General features: G+C 41.0%; 1 protein-coding gene across 6 annotated transcripts in view; it reads left to right on the forward strand.

The window, feature by feature from the left end:
- Positions 1-24,008, forward strand: part of iqsec1b (IQ motif and Sec7 domain ArfGEF 1b) — a 235,928-nt gene that overhangs the window by 112,918 nt on the left and 99,002 nt on the right. The window contains exons 1-2 of one of the 6 annotated variants that reach the window (XM_080890616.1): positions 23,791-23,816; positions 23,895-23,935. The exons of the other annotated variants lie outside the window; for them this stretch is intronic. The gene's annotated coding sequence lies outside the window, so the exon portion shown is untranslated. Of the gene's footprint in view, positions 1-23,790; positions 23,817-23,894; positions 23,936-24,008 lie in introns of those variants that run through there. 6 annotated transcript variants of the gene reach the window in all.

The following is a 24,008-nucleotide window of genomic DNA, read 5'->3' on the forward strand; positions in this document are numbered from 1 at the left end:
AAACAAGAAAGCATGGCGGCCGTTGTTAAAGCACGGGCTCTATTTTTTCTTAGTGTCCTTCTTTCTTTAATTAATTTGTCAAAATTCTGTCGGTTACGACTGTGTAGAAATTGATAGACTGCTGCAACAACACCTACTAGCTCTGTAGCTGCTATTGTTACTTCTGTAAACAGAGTGCGTTGTGTGTGACATCTTCTTTTGCGAATGCGGGCTACTTTGAGGGCCGTGAACCGTTCGCACTAGAGCGCATTTGCTGTCACATTTTATTTGTAGTGTGAACCACCAGACAAAGAAAATCGGATTTGATCAAGAACTTGGAATTGAGCATTAAGACCTGCAGTGTGAACGTAGCCTTAGTGCAAGGCATCTACTAATCGGAAGGTTAGTGGTTCAATTCCTGGCTGCAACCGTTTCCAGTTTGCACGCCTTGGGAAAGATTTTGAACCACAAGTTTCTCTTGTTCCTGGAGTATGAATAAGTGTAGAAAAAAGTGCCTGTATAAATAGGTGATTGGTGTTTCATAGAGCGCTTGAGAGTAGAGTGAAAAATCACTATCTAGGTGTTTCAGCATCACTCTGTGACAAGATGTTTCTAAATTTAAAAATAATATGCAAATGCAAGAAAACACTCCAACATGTTTGTTTAATATTCACATTGAAAGAGAGATCCTGGTCAAAATTCCTCACAGTGTTACTGCAGGCCAAAGTAATACCATCCAGAGTAAGTATCTGGTTGGACATCATGTGTCTGAAGTCAGACATTGGACATTAAATAAATGCTGTCCAATGTTGAAACAATAAAACAAATATTTTACATTCATATAAATTGAATTATTCTGCTTGCAGATAACAGCTTGTATCTCCAAGAGTTAGGTTTTGATAGATTTTTATTGTACCACTAAAGTTTCTTTCTGTGCTCCAGGGGGAAAACAAAAAAAGAGAAAACTATGAAGCCTTGGTCTGAACACCAGTGTTTGCTTGCGCTCAGAGCATGGCCATCGTTTCCAGTGGAGGGAGCAGCTGTGCTCTCCTAGACAGCCGTCTGACCAATGGCAGCACATACTGCCTTGATTTACTGCCAGGATCTATGGCCAAAGTCCAGCTAAATAGAACTCTGGCCCTAAAGTGAATGACCACCTCAGAGCATGTACAGTGGGAGTCAGGAACTTTAAGAGTACTTAAGACAGAAAAAAGTTGCTGTAGAAAAAAGTAGTAAAAATGTTAGTTTCAATCCAACCAGGACTAAAATGTATTTATCATTGCTGTGAATGTCAGAAGACGAGGTACCAGGTTATAGTACGGTTATTGTTTGCATTCTGGAAGAATGATATAATCTATAACGCTTGTTTATTTCTTTAATCAAATGGTTGGCATATCATCACCAATTAAAACTTGCACACCATCCATCCATCACAGTTCAGCCCAGCCCCCAAACCATCCTTTTTCTGCTGCTAATCCAGGCCTAGTCGCAGTATGAGCAGAGATTCCCAGATTTCCCTCTCCACATCACCTTCTGCAGCACATCTGGGTGAGCCTATTGTCCCCTTAAAGTCCTGTCTTTCATTTCCATCCAAGATCTTATTTTTTTTGGTCACTGCCCACTGTCATCGCCATAGATAGATATGTAGATTGACAAGTAAATCAATAGCTTCACCTTCACACCTTCAACAGTATCCTCAAATACTTCAATTCCTCCACTTGAAACAGCGATACGTTTCCAACCCAGAGTGGGCATTCCCTTTTCCCAATGAGAAATATAGTCTCTTACTTTGAGGTCCTAATTCTCATCCTGGCCACTTCACATTCTTCTGCAAACCACAACAGTGTGAGTCGGGCGTTATCCCAAAGCCAAGAAAGAACCGAATTAATTTGACACCAGCGTTGCTACGTGATGCATTCAAGCGACACAAAGCTACATACTATGGTTTGATGCCTGAGGTAGCAGCAGGTGTTATGCAGGACTAGTACTTAGCAAAAAAAAGCTTGATTGGTGTCCTTAGAGAAGCCTGAAGGAAGCAGCTGGGATGAAGGTAAAATCAATGTGGATATGTTCATTAGATGATCTGAGGTTAATAGCATTACTGATGCTGCTCTGCTGTCTGGCCTTTGTGACAAAAGGTCAGCCTGAACCTATTAATACACTTGCAGGTCATACTTGGCTGCATGCAGGGAGTACTCTACTGAAACCACAGTAATACAAACCTGCACAGCTCGATCATATCCCCACCATGGCTGTCGCCGGCTTTGTGTCAAAAGTAATTAGTGATGGGTTTCTAAAACAGCTCAGCGTGAATTGCGACCCCACCCACTAACACTCCCACTCACCTAAACACGCAGCCACACATCCCCTCCGCTGCCGGGTGCAGCACGAGCCTCCCCCCTAATGACAAGGGCGTGTGTTGCAGTGTGAAGGGCTGTTATTTTCTGACATGGGAGCAATTTAACACATCGCGGCACATTGTGAATTAAAGTGAAATTCTTTTTCTCACTTCGAACAAGATTCGGAGTATGAAATGTGACATCAGACTCAGCCACTGACAAAAATGACCTTTTCCCCACGGCCGAACAACTCAATCCACCTCTCGTTTGTCTTTTGGGTGTTCTGAGAAGTTTTCAAAAATTACAAAGTTTTTTTCTCTTTACAAAACCTGAGAATTTCTTTTCTTTCTTTAGACGGGGAGAAACGGGGGTGAATAAGAACCATTTGGCATTTGTTCAACAGTTTTTATTACCCCTTGATTTGAACCTTTGTGGCTCTCTTGTACGAGGCACAGCCTCACATCAGCTGATGAAAGAAGCAATTTCCCTGCAAATCTAAACTGGTAGTCCTGCTTTGCTTCATTAAAAGGAAAGAGATTACCATGAGCAGGGATTTACCCATGATGTTGTACAATAGCAAATCTATTTCTCTCCATGTTATGTAACTTTCTGGGCCTGGAAGAATGCCACTTGCCCTCTCTCACTTGCTTACTCACCCTAAAACTGCAATTTCCCTTTAGGATTAATAAAGTGCTCTGTCTATCTGCGGCCACTTAACTTGATGGCTGGATTTTACTCACATTCCCTCACGAGGCGACGACTCAAAGGGCAGCCCTCTGGCTCTTCACCCTCAAGGAAGCCAGTAGGTGAAGCCGCAGTGCATCTTCCTTTAGCCATGTGCATTTGATGGATGACGGGGGATGAGGTATAAGCTGGAGAGTTGACTGGGAGGCAGTAAGTGCATGCCAAAGCATTGGTCACATGGAGAGCCATGCCTAGCTAGCCTTCAGGACAGAGGATGCCATGACCCGGTGCCCACAGGAAACATTTCTACAGATTGAAAAAATAGAAGCACTCAGCTGAGAGTTACTGCTCATGTGCTTCTTTCTGATGGCCTCTGGACTGAAACTAGTAATGGATTACAAGAATATTACAGAGCCATATGCACTATGCAGCTTTCATTTTAGGCTATTAGATGATTTTCATTGCCAGTGTCTGAAAAGCTACCCTTACGTTCTTGTTTGTCTTTAACAGCTGGGACTGATGATGACGGACGAATTTTCTGTGTGATGCTTGTTCTCACTTTGCTTTGACATCAGTGTTTTCTTTTGCACTTGATAATGGTAATCCTGACATGTCCATTAATAAGTCCACTAATGCCTAGTGTCTGTGGCACATACTCCAACAAAAACTCCACACTGGGCTGAAAAACTTCAGGTAATATTTTGCTAGAGACAACTCCAGCAAGCAAGCCGATTAAGGTTGGTCAGCTAGTTGTGAAATTAGGTTATTTTTTAATTCATTTTTTCTGCTGGCCTGCCTTGCCACAACAACACTCAACTGCTATATACAGTGATCTCATACGGACACCAGTATGTACTGTTTTAACTGATGATAGCTACATGCAAGATTGCATTCAGTTACAACACTGCAGTTCATTCAATGGCTGACAAGTCAGTTTTCATTAATAAATGCAACTATAAGGTTAAGTGGCGGCAGATAGAGTAAGCAGTGGTCGTTTAAGGCAATGCTTTGTTCAAATGAAAGCTATAGATATATATGTATTCCATGTATTTCAAAGGGAGGAGAAACAGTGTGTTCCACATTTCACTTTTTGTTTTGCCTTGAAGGCCAATATCATTGGTGTTAAGCAGCCGTGTTGCCCTTCTTTATTGATGTGCATATTACAGCAGCAGTGGGCTCTCCACCCGTCTCATGTTTGCAGGAGGCATTTTAAACCAGCAGCCCTGCGTGGAGCCTCCATGTCAGATCTCCGGGAGAGGGACATTGATCTCGTTAAAGTGTGCCTCATTGTGCCCTCTGGAAAGAGAGAAAGGGTTGTGTTGAACTGTAATTGATAGATTGATAGTTCACCCTCTAGTGACTAAATGTAAGCAATACCCACCCTTTTCTTGCACTTTCAGTAATCATACACAGCTATGCACACATGCAGCAAGATGCTGGGACTGCCGGATGGAACCTAGAGATGGGCTCTGAAACAGATTCACAATGCTGCATAGTATGCCTTTCTTTTATTATTCCTTGTAATCAGAGTGATTGTGTGCAACTGCATATTGATCTGGTCCTCTGGCCACCAATCTAGAGGTTAATTCATGCCAAAGGGGGTAATGGCCCAGCATGGCATCAGTCAGATTATCTGGTGCAGTTGTAATCAACTAATCACTGACCGTCAACATGAAGGGTCACATGTTTGCTGCACCCATGATCCACAGGACTAACAAGTCCGATTTTTCCTGAGGCTGATTTATTTTATTGAATTTAGAAATGTTCTTAAAAAGTGTGTGTGTATTTACAGGTATATACATACTTTAGCTTTGGTTATTTAACCCTAGCAATCCAGTTGGCTCATAGTTTTCCAGCTGTTTTGTTAAAGCATATTTGTAAACCTAATGGTTTATCTGCTTCTTGGCTAAAGAACCAGATAAAGACAGCATCGTTCTGATTGGTTACTCTTGCAAAAAAAATATTCAATCAGCATGTGACTCGGGGCTCAATGGGCATATTAATATTAATCTCTCTTTGTGACATCATGAAGAGCTAGGAGTAGAAAAAACTGTCCAAAATTGAGAGTTTAGAGGAATCTGAACTCTGACCTCATTATTTCAAACTTTGGTGATTATGAAGGAAAAGGACATTTGACTGTAAACAAGCAAAAGCATAATATGACAGCACTATTGACTCCTGATATACATGAGTGTCTTTTGTCATACAGATCAAAATTAGATGGAAGGAAGAACTGCCAGGTTCAGTGGGCCACACAATGCAGAAAAACTTGGACTAGAAAACGATTTTGCATCAAGTGCCAGGCATGCATATTTAATTCAAATGACTAGGCGCCATATTTAAGGCAAGTACCCTTTTATTTCATCAGTATTTCATTTCACTCACATGCTTCACAGATGGCTAAAGTTTGCGTTTTGGGAAATTGTTCCATGAGCTTCGTTGTATTTGCGTGTAACGTGATCATGGGCTAGCTAGGTCTAATAGGAAGTGAAGATAGTTTAATGCTTTAATGTTTGTCTTCAGAAACCTTGCATGGAACAATGAATAACCCTTGTAACTGATACACATTATGTAGCTCCAAATCACAACAACTGTCACAAGTCACTTTTTATTGTAAGGTAAACCCCCTACAATATCAGAGAGAAAACCCCAACAATCATCCAATCACCTATAAGAGAGCGGGAAGGAAGAACTCTCGTTTAACAGGAAGAAGCCTCTGGCAGAACCAGGCCCAGGATACAGTAGCCATGACTGGTTGTGAGTCTACTACAAATATGCATCATCATTTAATGGGTGATAGGAGAACAGGGTGCATTCATCTAAGAATACTTGCCAGTGATTATGGTATCAAAGCATGCCCATCCTTAGGATTGTCCGCTGATGTTACTCAGCTTGCATTATTCCTGGTTGTAACGACTCTTTTGCACTGGCCAGTGAAGCAACAACAGACGTTCAGAGACAGAACAACCAGAGTTGTAGTAGAAAAGCATCATTCTGTGATTTTTAAGATGCATGGCTTGAATCACATAGAAGCAAATCTCATTTATCGTGTGAACATTTGGCCCAACAGGAAGGTCTAGTCTCAACTGTACTGTCTCTGGAAGTTGGTGTGTAAACATTTTCAGTTTCCTTCCAGTCAAAGTCAGACTTCAGCAATTATTCTGCCACATTTGACTTTTCAGTATACAATAGACACATCTTCTTTTCTTCTTTGTCAATATGTGAGGTTTACTTATGCACAGCAAGTTATGATGCTGCAGGACGCGGCAAGGCCACGGTGAGTCGTGGTAAATGGATGCTTCTTGGTTTGCATTCCGTCTCTTAGCGTTTCCTACTGTTTCATTTATTCATCTAGACATATTCATATATTTCCAGCCACTGTTTAACTGATCATTCTGTTTGTGCATACAATCAACAATTTGCTTTTGATTAAAAAGAAATTGTGCCAATTCATATTCTACTCATTTGGCTGAGCAAAGCACATAATTACATTTTGGAGATGCATGTTTTGTTTTGTTTTGTTTTTTTTAAATGAATGTTATTATTTGATAATTTCCTCCGTTTGGGGATGTCACAATGCTCCGTATTTTTGCATCAGCCGATGCAAGACTGATGTTCTTTTTCTATTGTAAGCATAATTCGTAGAAGCCTGACTTATTTCAGTTTATTTAGAGTAGAAGCTCATCTCTTCAACTCAGTGCTCTATATTTCATATGGCAGTTAACCAATCTGTCCTTCACATCATATTATCTCATAGCAGTCTTATTAAATTAAGCAGTCTAAATTAAAATTGTAATGTTTTAGCAAAGACTGTACATAAAAGATAGACTATCATGGTCTTAAGGTTGGATTATGTTTCAGAGTTATAGATTCTTATTTAATTCTTGTTCTTTATTCTTGTTTTATTTTAAGTTTTCGTTTCTTTTAGTGATTATTCACCAATGATTTGTTGTAGCGAGTTTTTGGTATATGGCTAGATTTTGGTTTAGTTTTGATTCTGTTTTTTATTCTGCCTCCTGAGTTGTTGGAGGCTGCCTCTCTGTATTGTTTTAGGGTCTTTTCCTTACAGTATAAACCACATTTAGGTGACTGTCATGATTTGGTGCTATATAAATAAAACTGAATTAAGCGAGTAATAAACAGTAATAGAATAAACCATATTTCTGTGGTCTGACTTCTATAATCAAGTGCAACATGGAATATCCACATGGGCTTTATTGGATGTTGCCAGAAATCTTTTGAAACATTTTCCTTGGTTACCCTGTAGTAAGTACATGTGAGAGACAGAAGATGCATTGGTGTGTAAACATCCAAATTGGATAACACAAACACAATCTGAAGCTTTTCCATTGCAAATGTGGCGCTACTTTAGGCTATAACATTAAATGGGGTCTTCTCAGTCTTCCAAATTCATGCAAAGCCTCCACCGAATGCCTTGAGCACTGCTGCTGAGAGTGATTTAAACTCCATCACCGCCCGTTTGGGATATTTGATCAATTGTAGCCATGGTTACAGAAGAGGAGTGTTTAAGGCAGTTTGAGCTCAAGGATAGAGAGGGAAAATAAAGTTGAGGAAAAACAATGAGATAATGATAGAAGTCCTTCAGTAAAGCATCAAAAAATGAAAAGAAAGAGACTAGACCAGGGGTGGGCAATCTCAGTCCACGAGGGCCGGTGTCCCTGCAGGTTTTAGATCTCACCTTGGGTCAACACACCTGAATCACATGATTAGTTCGTTACCAGGCCTCTGGAGAACTTCAGGACATGTTGAGGAGCTAATTTAGCCATTTAAATCAGCTGTGTTGGTTCGAGGACACATCTAAAACCTGCAGGGACACCGGCCCTCGTGGACTGAGATTGCCCACCCCTGGACTAGACGATTGAGCAAAAGTGAAAAATGTGAGTGAGACTGAGCTTTTCAGCTAAATAATTCTTTTCACAGCTTCCATTGCTGTGGATCCTTCCCGCCTGGAGCCCAAGGTCAGCTCAGACCAGGCAGCCAAAGCTTGAGGAGCTCTGCTCTTTCGTTTTCAGTGTGCCATCCACACTAAAGATATGGGTGTTCATCTCTATTTCACTTTTTTTCTTGAGACCAGGATAATAGGCACATTAAGTCTTCTGTCATGCCTGCAGCTGTAATTCTCTTAGAGTTGTTCTTCTTTCTGTGCACATGGCTCACTTCCTGTCTTCTTTAATCATTGCTATCATCCACAAGCTCCAGATTACCTTACTTGTCTCTTCTTCCCCCTCTTATATCCTGGTTTGGGTCTGAACAGTGCCAATACAACATTATAGTTATACTGGATTGTTACTACACTTTAAAACACATGATGTGACTACACTGTGGGGTAAATGATCCATATGGTCTGAGTGACTAGTGTTACTAAATAAGAGCTGAGTTAATGTAACCCAGATGAAACCAATTTAAATGTGATACTTACATGTTAAGGTTGTTGTTATTCATAGATTTACATTTGCAGCCAGAATCTTACCTGGTCCAGCATAAGGAAGGCAGGGGGTGACTTTTCGCACACATGCCCCATTAACTAGAATTTAGGATGTTTTCTGAAACTTGTCATAGTGTTCATGTTCAAAGAGGTGAAGGCTGTTCCAGAGCAGTTTGTACAGAGTAACAGAACAGTGCTAAAAGTCTCTAACAGAGGTGCTCAACAGAGCAAAAAGACAAGTACATTAGAATCTCTAGTTTTAGAAAATGATACCTCACATCCCAACAGGCAGTTTTATTGAATGGCCCCCACTAAATGCTAGCATTGAGCACTTTAAAATACTACATTGGCTTCAGCTTCAAGCTATGCTGGTTTCTTATTGGACAATAATAGCAGCAGCTGCCCAGCCAGCTCAAACTTTCAGATATCTCGGGTGGTCTCTGCTGTCGTAGGGTAATGGTTGACTCTGCTGTAAGTTCATATACTATAACTGCTAACAAGTGTCAGCATTAAAGCCACAGCTCTATTTTCACACTCTGCCAAACATACTGTAGTCTTTCACTGTCTCTGGGCAACAAGATTTAACATTGGGATCTTTCCCATATCCTGTTTAACCAAGGTCTCATCTATAGGTTGAAGGAGTCACCGCTTTGTGACAAAGAAAAATCCCACTTGTTGGCAGTTTGACAGCTTTTTTCCTTGTTCGCTATATATTAAAAGGAAGGAGAAAAGTGATCATTTCAGTTCTGTTGCTGGGGTGCTGCTGCCACTGCTGCAGAAGAAGAAAGTGCTGCATGCTCTCTTTATCTCCCTCCCTCTTCTTTCTTTACCAACATCTAAGCTCTCATTTGCTCCACTTTTCTGCACTGAATGCAGAGGATGTGATGATAGATTTGTGTAGTGCACTGAGTCATCTGCACAGCAAGGGCATAAAGTGGATCCATTCATTGTGAGGACCAAAAACTGAATTGCCATGGCACTGTAATTCAATAACATGTATAATCCTGCCTTAGCTTTCCAAATGAAAGATGTTGTCAGCCACTGTGAAATTAAATAGAAATGTAGGATATGAACATGTGAGACTTGGATCATCTCCTTTTTAAAAGGAAAAACACAGTCTAAGTTCTCTTAAAGTAGTCTGACAGGATGTAAGCTTGAGTGCAGCAGACTTAGTTAAGCAGCTTTAAGTGAGATGCGTCCACTGTGTGTGTGTGTGTGTGTGTGTGTGTGTGTGTGTAGGTGTGTGAACATCACACACAGTCAATAGGTTTCTGAGCCACAAGCTGCACTCTTGGGCACAACTAGGCTGTGCTTTGTTGCAAGACAGAGATATGCAAACGTCACCATTGTCATTCAGATCATATCCTTGCTAAACTTGAAAAACAATAAATATTTTAGTTTGCTTCCAAGACCTCTGGATCATCACACAAAACTCTGATTTGAAGAGGTTTGGTGTTGTGTTCACTAACTGGAACTGGAAAAGTCATCAGAAATCTGGAGGGTGAAGAGTACCTTAGTAAGTCATCATCGCAGCTTTGTAACCTTGGACGACTCAGAGTCTTACTAGTCATCCTACTTATGAACTTGGAGTGTGTATTACGCACAATACAGTTCAATCACACACAGTAGTATAGTATACACTGTGGTATAGTTTAACATGCTGCTGGGGAACCTGTTGGAGTGGGGCTAGGGTTAGAGTTCCATTTTAGAAACATGCTAAACAGGCACTGTAAAAGAAATTCGAACATGTTACCTTTTAAATGAAGTCTCTTACATGCATTTTGGCTTCACAGTTTTACTCTGAAATTATGTGAAAATGCAAGATAAAGGGGTAGATGTGGATCAGATTTGTTTATTCACATGTGAAAATCTGAAAATTCCAAATTGAGCCACAAAATCAATGGTGCAAATTCATCCTGCAAAATTACGTGAGTCAGAAAAATATTTTTAACTACCGAAATGTTCATAGATTTTACATGTCCAGTGGGTAAAACACTGAATACTTAATGGTTTGTTGGTAAGTACAGCTGGCATGAGGCCCTGGGGTGGACACAAATAGCTTGAGGATCATTAAGGGAATGGACATCAGGAACACATTGTTTAACTTATGCGCTGACCAGTGGATAGATGTATAGTCTGACTAACTGTTAGTAGGAGTATCACTTTGACTAGAACCAAATTCATGGTGGTCTTCATTGACCTAATCCAGCGGTGGGCAGCACTGCTTTCACTGGCACTGACTGGTTTCTCCCAGACAGCTGATATTAATATGTTTTATTTCTAATCCCCTGACAAAAGACTTTTTTAGAGCAATATGTTAGGGACGTATCACTCTCTTACATATGTTTAGACTCATGCTGTAACCATCATAGTTGATATTTTGTTGCACACTTTAAGTTTAGTAATCTTGTTTTACTTTAATAAGTATCCATCCTTAATTTAAACTGCTATGTGTTAGACAGTCATGGATGGCTACATTACATTTTACATCAGCTACTTTGTATGATTACTTAGACCTGGGTAAGAAGGCAAACGCGGAAATTACCCAAAGATATATGACTGTTCATTGCCGTGTTTAGCAGTGCATAAAATTAATAATGATTCAGAGCAGATTAATCAATTGGTGTGTTTCTGTTTGCGCAGCAAGGAAGAAACAAAATGATTTTGTGTGTATTTCACTCAGCACTCCTCTAACATCTATAGTAATGCTGAGAGGAACAGAGGAAACTGTTTCTAATGTTCTGCATTCATTAGCCTACTTCCAAATCACTTGTTTTGATCAGCAGTGTAGCTGAGATGTTGTGTGTTGTGTGTGACCTCGTTTTGCTTGAGTAAAGATTCAGCCCATGTGGAAAGAAGTTTTTGTTTTCTGTAGATTTTGTGTTTGTAAGTCCTTTAAAAAAAATCCACAGACATTAAACACTCACCGGCCTTTTTGTTAGGTAAATCTGCTCGTTAACACGGATATCTAACCAGCCAATCACTTGGCAGCAACTCAGTGTAGACCATCATTATCTCAGACTGGTTTCATGAACATGACAATGACTTTACTGCACTTAAATTGCTTTTACCTGATCTCAATCCAATAGAGTTGGATGTGCAGGCTTGGAGATTTGCTTCATTGATGCGCAGATGACAAATCTGTATTATCTGTATGATGCTGTTGCTGTGAACCAAAATCTCTGAGAAATGTTTCCAGCACTGTCAGGACCTTGTTAAATCTATTTGTAAATAACCCTAAATACTATTATTTAGTTCCTTGCACCTTATTTTGCCACTTATTGCCTTTATCTACTATGAGCTTTCTGTTTGAGTTTTGAAGCTATTATTTTGAAGGGACGACTCCCTGTAAAACTGGTTTAACGGAGCCCATGGAGATTTATTTTGTCATTAGCAGCCCCCTTGATAGAGGCGCAAGGTATGTTTATGACGAAGATAAGGACATGTTTTCTGTGACAGAGGTTACATTTGTTAAATTTTATGTAGAAGGTTAGTTTGTGTTGTAAAGGTTTAAGATTGTAAGAGTGTGGATTTTCTACTTGCACGCAGTTTTTGTGTATACATTGCCAGCTCTTACAGTGAGATTGAGGGTTTATTGCCGTTAAACCTGAAAACTTCATCAGTAAAGTGTCATCCTTCATCGGATGCCATAAAGACTTATGGCACTTCCGAAGGCAAAAGCAGGTTCAACCAGTACTATCAAGGTGTACTTAATGAGATGATTTGTGAGAGTATATCTGTATAACTTTGTATATATCTGTATATCTGCTGTAAAACATTAACCTAACCCAATCCTACCCATAATCCTAGATACATTGCTCAGGACAGTGTGTCATGGGCAGTGTGTCTAGAGAAATGGAAAGCTTGACAGACCAGTGATGCCTAATTATTTATGAGCAATTATTACAGAATTTCTGATTGCTGTGTTTTAGGGAAGCAGTTTATTGGTGCAGGCAGTCATACTGATACTTTGTCGCATTTTGTATACCCTAATTTTTTACTTACCCCGGGGCCTGTCTCAGTGCAGAGGGATTAGGCTACATCCGTGGATGGATGACAGCAGGGAAAGAGATCACTGTTTGTTCTCAGAGTCTTCCCTCAATCTGTTATTGAAGGACACAAATGGGTAAGACGCAGGTCCAAGGCCAGATTGATAGTTTGACTGGGTTACTGGGGGAGTAATGATGCTTGCCTTCTCTCACTAAGATTTTACAAGTGCCAAAGGGTAGAAGTCAAGGCAAATTGGATTACATCCTTTGAAGATGAAGTTGTTCTTGGTGTTGACCTTGGAAATTGTTCAATTGTGATTCAATTTGAAGCCCATACAATCAGTTGACTGATCACTGTAAACACAATGACAAATGCATCCCTCGTCTGCCTCTGTCACACTAGTAATGGATCTTCCCTGCAACACTGGCTTACATTGTGAATATTACCCTGCTCCTAATCTGATTGTCAGATAAAGCCGTTTTCATTGCAAAATCTTAAACAACCAAATCTCATTGCGGCTGTGAATGTCTCTGCCTCAAATTATTCCCGCACATTAAAGGATCCCAGAAATGTTGAGTCGGATTTCTGCAAACCCCCAACTGTGAGAATCACAGGGAAATATTCACATACACCTCCTGTGGAGTCGTAGTCTCTATTGTTCTGACTCAGGTGATTGCTCTACTCTTTGTTCGCTTGGATGAAACAGCTCGCTGTCACACTTTGCGTGCACTGGAATGGGAGATAATTAACTGTAATGATAATGGTCGCCTTTTGCTGTTTCGATTAGTATCATTTTAATCATCATTACATTGTTGTCTGGCTGTGACATGATGTTAATAGGATGTGGTGATAGTGTGTATATAGGGAGGGCGATGGCATTGGCTCAACAGGCCGGAGAGTACCAGCTTTCAGCTTTGCATGCTTCAGAACAGCTCTACTCATCACTATCAAATCATTTCCATTATGGATCATTGTGTTTTGCAGGTTAAAATATAATGTTTCAGGCATGATAGATTTTGTTTTGCCTTTGAAAAGTGTTTTGTAATTGAGTGAGTGCACTGCTTAAGGGTATCTAACCCTGGCATACACATCTCAGCACCTTCTTTCACACTTCAGTGAAAGTGTTTGTCTTCAATGGCTGCACTGATTTAATAAATTAGCTGTGGAATTTCTCTCCGTGTATTTTAAAAAGCACTGGATGCAGTTATATACATTAGGCCTTATCTGCCTGGTAATTAGCAGCCAACAGTTTAGATATCACCAGCATTACATGAGAAGCCACGCACATTTTTTAGAGAAACCCGGGGAGGCTGGGGAGGCATTGAGTCCGAATGGACCATGTTCAGCACCTCCATTGCCGAAGCCACTGCACTGAGCTGCGGCCACAAGGTAGTTGGTGCCTGTCGTGGTGGTAATCCCCGAACCAAATGGTGGACACAGTGGTGAGGGGAGCCACCAAGCTGAAGAAGGAGTCCTACCGGGCTTGGTTAGCCTGTGGGACTCTGGAGGCAGCTGACAGGTACCGACAGGCCAAGCGAAATGTGGCGCAGGCGGTGGCTGAAGCAAAAGCTCGGGTGTGGGAGGAGTTTGGAGAGGCCATGGAAAAAGACTTTCAGACTGCCTCGAAGAGATTCTGGCAAACCGTCAGGCGACTCAGGAGAGGAAAGCGGTATTCTACCTGCACTGTGTGTAGTGCGGGTGGAGTGCTGCTGACTTTGACTGAGAAAATTGTCGGGTGGTGGAAGGAATACTTTGAGGACCTCCTTAATCCCACTGGCACATCTTCTGTGGCTGAAGCAGAGTCTGGGGATGAAGGGGATGACCCGCCAATCTCTGGGGGCGAGATCATTGAGGCAGTTAAACAACTCCTTGGTGGCAGAGCCCCTGGGGTGGCCAAGGTCTGCCCCGAGTTCCTGAAGGCTCTTGATGTTGTAGGGCTGTCTTGGTTGACACGTCTCTACAATGTTGCATGGAGATCAGGGGCAGTACCCCTGGACTGGCAGACCAGGGTGGTGGTCCCCATCTTTAAGAAAGGAGACCGGAGGGTGTGTTCCAACTACAGGGGAATCACACTCCTCAGCCTCCCTGGGAAAGTCTATGCCAGGGTGCTGGAGAGGAGAGTCCGTCCGTTAGTCAAACCTCGGATACAGGAGGAACACTCCTGTTCCTGGTCGTGGAACACTGGATCAGCTCTTATCCTCTCGAGGATACTTGAGGGTGCATGGGAGTTTGCCCAACCAGTCTACATGTGTTTTGTGGACTTGGAGAAGGCATTCAACTCTGCTTTTTGCAGATGATGTGGTTCTGTTGGCTTCATTGGGTGATGGCCTCCAGCTCGCCTTGGAACGGTTCACAGCCGAGTGTGAAGCAGTGGGAATGCACCTCCAAATCTGAGGCCATGGCCCTCAGCCGGAAAAGGGTGGTGTGTCCACTCCGGGTCAGGGACGAGTTCCTGCCCCAAGTGGAGGAGTTTAAGTATCTCGGGGTCTTGTTCACGAGTGATAGGAGAAGGGAGCGGGAGATCGACAGACGGATTGGTGCAGCGGCCACAGTGATGCGGATGCTGTACCGGTCTGTTGTGGTGAAGAGAGAGCTGAGTGTAAAACCTCCACATCAAAAGGAGTCAGTTGAGGTGGTTCGGGCATCTGACAAGGATGCCTCCTGGACGCCTCCTGGGTGAGGTTTTCCGGACATATCCCACAGGGAGGCGGCCCCGGGGCAGACCCAGGACACGCTGGAGAGGTTATATCTCTCAGCTGGCCTGGGAACACCTTGGTGTTTCCTCGGCTGGGGAGAGCGAGGTCTGGGCTTCTCTGCTTGGGCTACTGCCCCCGCGACCCGGCCCTGGATAAGCAGAAGAAAATGGATGGATGGATGAAATCTTTACCGTGTTAATGAGAAACTTCTGTTTTCTTTTACTTTATTAAACTGTGACATCTCTGTATATAAAAGATGGACATCTGAGATATTACCTGTTTGTTTTTGGACATGCATTGTGAAGCCTTATGTTCTGGTGCCAAAAGTGACCATAGTTTAATTAGAAGGAGAAGTGCCAGCAAGCTAAGCTAGCAGGCCAGTTAGCAAACTGCATCCACAGAATGCACAGGATAATGCTTGCTCACAGGGATTTGCTCACGGGATGGGCTATCCGGTTGTTCAGTGATGACGCGACGAATCCTACTTCCGGGTCTAAAGTAGTCTGCGTTTAATATGGCTTTTGTGTTGTTAACATGTTTAATGTTATGTATTTTCTTCTATTTGATCTCAAAAAGCTCCTAAAACAGTCAGTGATCCCTGTTGACCTCCCTAGGCTTTTATTACCACTAATCATTTATTTAAGCTCAGTTTTTAAAACCTTAGGATGTAACTACAGCCCAGCCCATGCAGCAGTATATGAATGACTAACCTCGTATTGTGGATGGATTATCTCAGTTGTTCTCCTGGCTGAAGTTTGGTCCTTTTACAGCATCCTGCCATGCGATTACATTTGTTCCTGATCACCGAGAACACTCACGTTAACTTTTATCGAGTGGAAAAAAAGTTAGCTTGTTTATATTATGCTAACATAGCTGTGTCGCTAGCGGTCACGTTGCACATCATTATATACCAGCTAGCCCAACTTCAGTAACCTTACAAACGTCACTGCTGTTTAGTTTTCTGTCTTCATTTATGCTGGAAGTGATAGCAGAGCTGTACGTTTTAATTTGTTTCCAAAACCCCGCAGTCAGGACATGCTATATTGTATTTAGATAGAAGCTAGCGAGCTAACTCCCTGCTAACTTCTAACTCCGTTAAATGTCATAAATTCCGTTTTCATGGATGCCTGGATGTTAAACAGGACAAAGGAGGGGGGAACAACTAAGCTGTAGTGCCTCTTCACCTCACTGTACAATACCTTGTGCAATACTTTTTGTAAATAGTCAACAGTGCAATAGACTCAATACTTGAAATGTGCAATTCACTTGTATTTTTATTTTTTATTCCTATTTATTCTATTTATCCCCTTTGTATATTTTATTTATATTTGTCTCTGTATTTATATATGTGTGTGTGTATATATATATATATATATATATATATATATATATATATATATATATATATATATATATATATATATATATATATATATATATATATATAACAATTCTGTAACTGTAACTTCGGTCGTTGCTGTGCTTTTTGGAAGTCGAATTTCCCAGAGGAACCCACCCGAGGGATTAATAAAGTTCTATCTTATCTTATCTTATCTTATCTTAAACTCAATTGTTACACCTGGTAGAGCAGAACGCTGATCATTTTATTAAAGATGAAAGACTTTAGACAGTTTTTCAACTCTCAGTAATGCTATAGTGATCGTTTGATATATGGACCTGCAGCGGAGTTTAGACCCAGACACGGCTAGTGACGTCAGACTGAACAACCGGATACAGTAACTGACAGCATGTCATATTATTTTTTAAGATAATTTCTAGAAAAATACCTTAAAAGACATCAATACTACAATCATGGTGTAGTTCAATGATTCTGCTAGGCTTTACTGGAGGTAAAGCCTAGCAGATAACAAGAGGATTTATGTCCCTGTTTTTGCAGACCTGAATATCCAAAAGGCCAAGCCCCTAATTTTCAAACAATAGTATAACGGAGTTATAAAAAATGACCCACTGTGGAGTTGTTGGGAAGAGGGAACCTGCTTTTTTACCAGACTCGGAGTATGCTTACTGCTGCTGTAGAGTTAAGAATTTCAACATGATAGTCTATGGCAGTAGTTCCCAAACTTTTTTTGCTAGGTATAGTTTGTTGGGTTTCTTTTGTTTTTGTTTTTTTTCCACTATGTAATAATATTCAACATTGTCATCAATACATTTTTTAAAAAATGTGCAAAATGGGTTTAAAAACATAAACAACTGTGGGATACAGTTTGTCCGTGACTTGAACCGGGAATACAAATTGTGGCAGGATCAGTGTTGTGCCAAGGTATGCATCCCCGACAAAACCCGCTCCCCACACTTAGGGAGCATTCGCTGGGCACGTAGTGCGGATCCAGTTTACTCCACCTCCATTACAGATTGGGCGTGGAAGCAGTGATATTTTAGTTTTGTGAAAAGTGAGTGTCATTACATTACCATTCAGTTTGAGGGTTACAACAAAAAATTATATATTTATTGTTCTCACGTGGTATTGGACAGGGTTATTTTAATAAACGAAGGACGTTTTACCTGATAATTATTTTTATCCTCCTATAACTTTCCTGAACAAAGAGCTAAAACCTTAGTCGTTATAAGAAATGTTTGTGAACTAAAAATCAAGAATTTGGGATACTGTTTGTTTGGAGATCCCAGCGTGTGCTCCCGATGCAGGGGAAATTCTGTCAGGGATCCCTACCTTGGCACGGCAACTGTCGTGGAGGTGAATCCAGTGGCAAGATATGCTTCATCATATGTTCTAGTCTTTGGCTTGGAAGCATATCTAGCAATGCTTCAACCTCTGCTTTGCTTTGCATTTCCATTATGCTAGCAGTGTCCAAGCATACTTTTTTTTTTTTTTTTTCCCATTCCGCCCACTTTGGGAATCACTGGTCTATGGGATTGACTAGCTTCTGTCTCCAGTGGCTATTAGTGGAACTACTGTTTTTAGCACTTCCACGTTGCCTTCACTTTTTAGTCCCACAAGTTGCTGCTTAAGTATAGGCAGCTGAAGTTTCTGATATGGATCAATGTCTACAACTGCTTTTATTTTTAAAGGTTACACTCCATCAACACATATACATAATACATATAGTACTAATGTTTCTGGAGTGGTATTGGCACACACACAGTCTTTGAGTTGCTTCCAATCAGACAACTAAACCAGTCTGCTGTAGCTAAATCAGAGTTGATGGTATCTTGACGTAAGAGTAGTGTGAAGACGGGTCCATTTCCATGGCTAGAGATAGAAAATAAATTATTCAGGTGTGCCTTTGGCCTAATGTGAGGCATGATGAAAGTAGATTTTAGATTAACAATGTGCCGACACTACCCTTTTGCTCTGAAGCAGAGGTCCAGTGGGACATGTGGGACAAGCTTCAATCAGTGAAAACACACTGCCATCTGTTGGGCCAATCAGTTTTAGTGACTCCACACACACTCAGCAAGACACACACACACACACACACACACACACACACACACACACACACACACACACACACACACACACACACACACACACACACACAGTGAAGCCTCACAACTCTGACTTAGTCATACCATTATTAAAACTTTGTAGCCATTTTCTCAGATGATATCAGTGACATCGGAGGGTCACCATGGTGAAATTAACCATCTTTGTAACAAGAAACAGGGCACTTATGCTCCTTGTCACTTTTTTTTGCGTACATGCTCGCTGCACTGATATGTTGAAAACTGCTTTCGGCTTGGCTGTCTCATGAAGTTAATAAAACATGTGCAACTGTATGATCTTGCACAGCCCCAAAGTGTCAGCAAAGAGGAGGGAGCAACATCATTTTAGGGACTCTATTTGCCAAAAATCTGGCAACAGGACTGACTGGCACCATGTCTTTTGAGTCAGGGCTGTTAGAATTTAGGATTTCATTCTAAACACAAACTCTTCATCAACTTTTAATTAAGCCTTAAAAGCATCAGTAATGTTCTTGTTACAGACAAAACAGACAAAACTTTAAAGTTGCCTAACGTAATTTGGTGCTTGTTTGCATGCTCCCAAAAACACCCCTCACCAACAAAGCCCTCAGCTGTAAAGATGGCCGGTAAATATCTGGTCAAAAGGTTTTATCAGCAGATCCTTCAAGTTGTGAGTTCCAGCCAGCACATATAAAACTTGTTCCCCTGAATCTACTAAAACCCTGTCACATGGTTTCTGAGTAGGTACTCAGCATTGCTTGCCATTGGCATTTCAGTGATGCCAGTCGGTGACCCGGTCATTCATCCGTAACAGATTTTGCTTTTGTGGAAGTCACTTAAGTCTTTACAACAACATATTCTGTTCCTACTTCCAACACTCTTACTATAAGAAGGGACTGTTCAGCACTTACAGTGTCTGCTGATTGGTGCTGGGCAGGTAGCATGCCGTAATGCTGCAGCTGCTGGAAACAAGACTAGGGCTGACACAAACGATTATTTTGATAGTCGACTAGTCACCGATTATTTTTGCGATTAGTCGACTAATCAGATCATGCATCCATTGGACGTAAAACGCACAACTTACTGCACTGCATAACTATCAGCTTACAGCTTGAAGTGTTTAGGGTATGTGACAACTAAAAATAAAGACAAGATGATAGTTTATTAAACTTTTAATGAAATTTGCAGATTGTCTCAGTGGAGTTTAATGAACTCAGCTCCTTGTGATCTAAAATATAACAGGACACTGGAGTAAATTCTCCACCATCTCACACTTTTGTTTAATCAGTTTTCTGTTTGATGTTTATTCAAGCTGTGTAAAAACTATATAACTTTAATCTCAGCCAAAACGATTTATTCAGGAACAAATAAAATACTGAGAAAAGCCAAACAATAACATTTTAAAGTTATTTTTTGGCTTTTCTCAGTGTTTTATTTGTTCCTGAATAAATCGACTTATACATCTGTGTGTGTGTGTGTGTGTGTGTGTGTGTGTGTGTGTGTGTGTGTGTGTGTGTGTGTGTGTGTGTGTGTGGATGTATTGCTGCTATCTTCTGTTTCAGGATCTTACAAAGCTTCAAACGGCATGTCGACTATTAAATTAGTCGTCGACGATTTTGATAGCTGACGTAATCATGTAATCATGACTCGTGGACTAATCGTGGCAGCCCTAAACAAGACTCATAAAAGAATTTAGAATGAGCCAAACCATTTAAGTAGTTGGCTGCAAAACCCAAAAGATGAGCAGTCAATCTCTCTGGTGTGAATGACACTTTTAACATTAAATAAAGTATTTTAATCTGTGTTTAAGGATGGTTGGCGCTTTGTCAAGAGCTTTGCACATGATTAAGATAAACTTTCACTGTCTCTAAATCTTTGAGACCCAGCTGAACTAAACTGATTCTATTAAAATTAAGACCTGAGGCAACAGTTTTACATCTTTAGATAAATGCTGCTGACTGCCTGTGCTACCCCTCAGCCTTCAGTGACTCAGTTATTGATTTCAAAATCCAACTTTGCAGAAAACATAACCGCTGACTGAGGTCGCGGTCACTGAGATAAGAACTCGTCCAAGGTTGGTAGTAGCTACACCTATACTATTGATTTCAAAATTCTAGCTGACTTCCTTCTGGAGTTATCGCATTCACAAGATTTTCCAAAAAGTTGAACTTAGACCTCTGACCTTTAGATCAAGGTCACTGAGCTTTGTCACCTCATTCTCAAGTTATCGCAGTCGGAAACTTCGGTGTCCACACTGCCCCCACACTCGGACACCAGCCCAGCAGGGTGACAGCAATATTCAGCCTTTTACAACTGAGGGGTAAAAAACTGTAGTTGACTGCTTACTAACAGAGCCAACAGATTTATTTCACGCCATCTCTTCCACCTTCTCACTTGGTGTTACACAACACATACTTGACATGTTGTATTGGCAACGTCATTGAGGGAAATGTGTGTGAAGCTGTAGTAACAGGCCTAAAGGCATTAATATCTTAATTACAGATTTTATGAAACTACATTATGTCGCCAGGCTTTGCCAACTATTCTATATTGTGTTTTATTTATTGTGTTTTCCAAACTGTGGTGCTTTCCAGAAGGTGTTAGTTTTAGTCGTTTTTATAGTATTGCTTGGCTATTTTTCCTGTTGTGTTACATTTACTTTTGTACGGTGTTGTATTTTGTATGCTGGGTCACCACACAAAAAATGACTTTGTCTGATGATATTAAAGTCACAGTAAAAGGGTCATGTGATCCTGGGTAGAGAAGCTTTGATTGGGCTCTGATCTAGATGTGAGGCAAGACAGCCGGAGGAGGGAGACAGTGACCGCAGAGATGGAACTGCCTCTTAGCTCCTAACTTTCCTTCACACCCAGAATATGCTCGTGCACACGTGCTCATACACAAACACAGAGTTCATTATTGCCGTGCATTCACTCCCATCCTTCCTGCTACTGCCTTGAAGTGATTAGCAAAACAATGACACAATCTGCAAAATGTTTTTCCCACAGAAAAGCTTGTGCTCAATAAACTGCCATATCATCTACTGCACTAAAGAACCTCATGATTGAGCTTCCTCTTCACAGCCTCTTTCCCATCCTGCTTCGTGTTCTCCTGACTCCCAGCAGGGTACTGCAGTAACTGGAATTATGTGTTTGTGTGATGTTGTTGCTGTTGTGAGCCCCAGGCTTTTTTCTCTGATCAAGAAGGGGCCTCATGTCTGGGCCTTAATGCTTGCCTAGCAGTATGACTAATGCATCGTGTCCCTAGTACCAACCATATGGAATTTAGATAAACTGGACTAAGAGCTCCTTCTGATAAGACTAGTGTAAAAATAAGCTATAGAAATAAGAATGGAAAAAATAAGACATTAAGATTCTATGTCACGTTTTCTGTGTAGCTCTTGAATTGATATTACAACCTTCTTTTGATGTTTGTTATTGTTTACTCTTGTTATTGTTTAATCAACTGACCAGAAGAAGACCTGGCCTTATCCCAGAAGGCATATTAATCATAAATGTCTCTTCCTGCTATATAATGGTAGGTTATTTCTGCACAGAGTAACCTTATTTCTGATTAGAATCAGTTGAGGAATCTCGGCACAAGACAGAAGGCCACACAGGCCTTCCCATGTGCACGGTTTGATTGTTCTCCTGTCATCCTGAATCACTTTGGAATGCTTCACAGCCACATATCTATGTTTGCTGCTCTCAGTATCAGAACCAAATGATTATGTCATCCCCTGACACAATTCTGCCTTAAAGGAAAACCACTTTTCTACTCTAGCTGAGTATTCAAAGCCCTTTTTACTACAAGTACCGTTCAACTATATATTTTCTGTGTTTTTCCTATACCCAAGCAGCCTGGCTAACATTTGTGCACACACAGTGATCAGCACATTGGGGTTCAGTGTCTTGACCAAGGATATTTTGACATGCTGGAGCAGCTAGGAAGTGAACCTCCAATGCATTTATCTATTGTTTGAATCTTTTATATTGTCATTAATTAATGTTTCATTTAGCTTAGACTAAATCAAACATGCAGATTCATGCGCTGTGGTGACCCCTTGGTAAGCTGAAAGTAAGTGTAGGAAAACAGCCCTCGACTCCCTTAATGCATGATGTCCATAAACACTTTGCTAATGAGATGTGATTGCAATTGCTAGTTTCAAACAATGAAGCTGAATTCTTTTGATTTTTTAAAGACTTGTATTTCTCTGTATTTCTCTGTCTGGAACGACTCTTACTCTTGTTTTCTTAATTTGTGAATAAGTGTAATGTGTCATTTATTATGTAGATGTCTGTCTCAATTGTTGTGTATGCCTTTTTGCACACGGGTCTCAATCTCAGTGAGACTGAGATCTGTTTAAGTAAAGAATTTAATAATAATAATAATAATAATAATAATAATAATAACCCTTCCAGTTCTGCAGTTGTTGTTTCCTGATGATAAACACAAGCAGTGATGTAGCCCTATGAGAATGCTGTGGATTGTCTGTGTCTGTGGGTTTTAGTAGTGAATCAGATGTAACATGCTGTTACTGATCTGTCGCAATCCATCAAAGTGATAAACACACCCCGACCTATACCCCCACCTTTCTTTCTGACCGAGCAGACTGAAAACATTTCCAACCTGAATCGGACACATTTGCTAAAACTACACAGTTCACCAAGCGAGGCGTGGCTGTTGGACTTGCAGCAATGTCTGCTATTTGAATGTCACCAAGTCTCCAGAGAGGGAAAGAAAAGGATCTTTGCTTTCAGCCATTGCTATTGTCATGACAACTGCTTTAAATGCCTCATCTGTGATTGATGTTTCACTGCTTCTTTCTACCTTGCCTCTTGTCATGTCAGAGAAGTTCAGTCATTCCTGCACATTGTGTATTCCTGTGAGAGATGTGCAGCCGAGCACAGCGGCATGTGATACATACAAAGCATATTCAGCATTTCTGTTATCAGCTGAGTGATAGGACAGCTTTTTATTTTGTTGTTAAGCAATTTACCTGCCTCCCCCTGCCTATTTCCAGCCTTCTGTGACTGTCTTCACTCCCCCCTTTCCCACTCTGTGATTGGGGCATATATCTTCCACAATGCTACACAACTTCACTCTTGCTCTACTCTTTAATGGAAGGTGTCACTGAGAAGCAGTCACCTCATTCCTGCTAAAACCAGCGTTTCCTCACCTGCTTTCTTGAAAGCTTTTAACCCGACTCGACGAGAAAAGGGCCAGCACACAAGAAAGGTGTGGAACCATTTCTACCCAGGCTTACTCTGTTGTGTCATTCTGATTCCTTTACCTTGATAATCTTTTGTTTAGCAGGTTACAAGATGTGACCAGCTGGTTGGACGGATTATACATAGGTAACTCTTTTTTTCCCCCAACCACTGCAGTCAGGGTTCAATCGCAAATCAAAGTATAGCTGGCTCAGTTATG

Source organism: Rhamphochromis sp. 'chilingali' (genome assembly GCF_963969265.1).
Source record: "Rhamphochromis sp. 'chilingali' genome assembly, chromosome: 9".
In the NCBI taxonomy this organism is placed as follows: Eukaryota; Metazoa; Chordata; class Actinopteri; order Cichliformes; family Cichlidae; genus Rhamphochromis; species Rhamphochromis sp. 'chilingali'.